Here is a 1,148-nt window from a genome sequence, read left to right on the forward strand (position 1 = left end):
ACTTTCACTTTCACATCATCCACTTAAACTTTCCTACTTGCTAGATTTGACAAGTAGTTTGAGTAGAACTACTGATCTTCATTCTCTCCCTGTTTGTTGACATCTTATCATGTATGGTATTATTTCATGATCGCTAAACGTTTGATTCCTTTTAACGTTGTCATCAGTTAACTTCATTCAGCTGTGCTTGTGATTGAGGTATGTCGTTCAGTTGTGAACGCAAATTGCGGTTGGGGGCGGAGAAAGGTGCTGCTTACCCGATGAACGGCAGGTTTGATGAATACCATGTTAACATAAGTAACCCTGCTGAAAAAAAACAGCTAGAAACCAGCTTATGCAGGTAGCTGGTTTTAGCTGGTCTTTGCTGGTTTTCTATGCTGGCGTGACCATCTGAGCAAGCTGGTCATGCTGGTGTGACCAGCCTGTCTTGTGGGATACAGCTGGTGCAAGATGGTCATGCTGGTGACCAGCCTGCCAAGCTTGACATTGTTGGTGTAAGATGGTCATGCTGGTTTGACCAACATAACCTGGCACGGCCCGTTAAACCAGCAGTGTAGACCAGCAACACCAGCTAAAATGATCAGCTTGAGGTGGTACAACAAGCAAAACCAGCTGAATTACCATCAGAGATTTGCTGGTCTAGCAGGTCAACCATCATAGGGTGGTCAAACAAGCTGGTCAACCAGCAAAACACCTTTAGCTGGTCAGGTTGTTTTTTTCAGGGAAAGAGGGAAGTCATGGCGCAACGCTACGTTCGCAAATGTACAGAACATGCATCTGGCCCTGAGTGTGTATGTTGTGTGTGTTTATGTTGTATGAGTGTGTATGTTGGTTGTGAGTGTTGTATGAGTATATGTATGTGTGTGTGTGTGTGTGCATGTGTCTCCTGTTGCATTAGAAGTTGTGGATGAGAGAATGCCTTGTCTACAGGAGGTTGACAGGTTGTTGAAGGAGAGCTCTCTTTACTTAGCCTAGGAATCTAGACGCACCCTAGCGGCAGCAAATGTCATTTGCAGCCAGGGTAGTCTAGCAACTCTACTTCTTGATGTGGGTCTGGGTCGTCAGGCTGGAGCTCTCTAGCGCTCAGTCAGATATTTACCCCCCCCCCCCCTCTAGCGCTCAGTCAGATATTTACCCCCCCCCCCCCT

The sequence above is a fragment of the Alosa pseudoharengus genome, unplaced genomic scaffold, assembly GCF_046254945.1.
Source record: "Alosa pseudoharengus isolate Yale_2024_CS ecotype anadromous, Long Island Sound unplaced genomic scaffold, YU_APseudo_1.1 YU_APseudo_1.1_scf_13, whole genome shotgun sequence".
Classification (NCBI taxonomy): Eukaryota; Metazoa; Chordata; class Actinopteri; order Clupeiformes; family Clupeidae; genus Alosa; species Alosa pseudoharengus.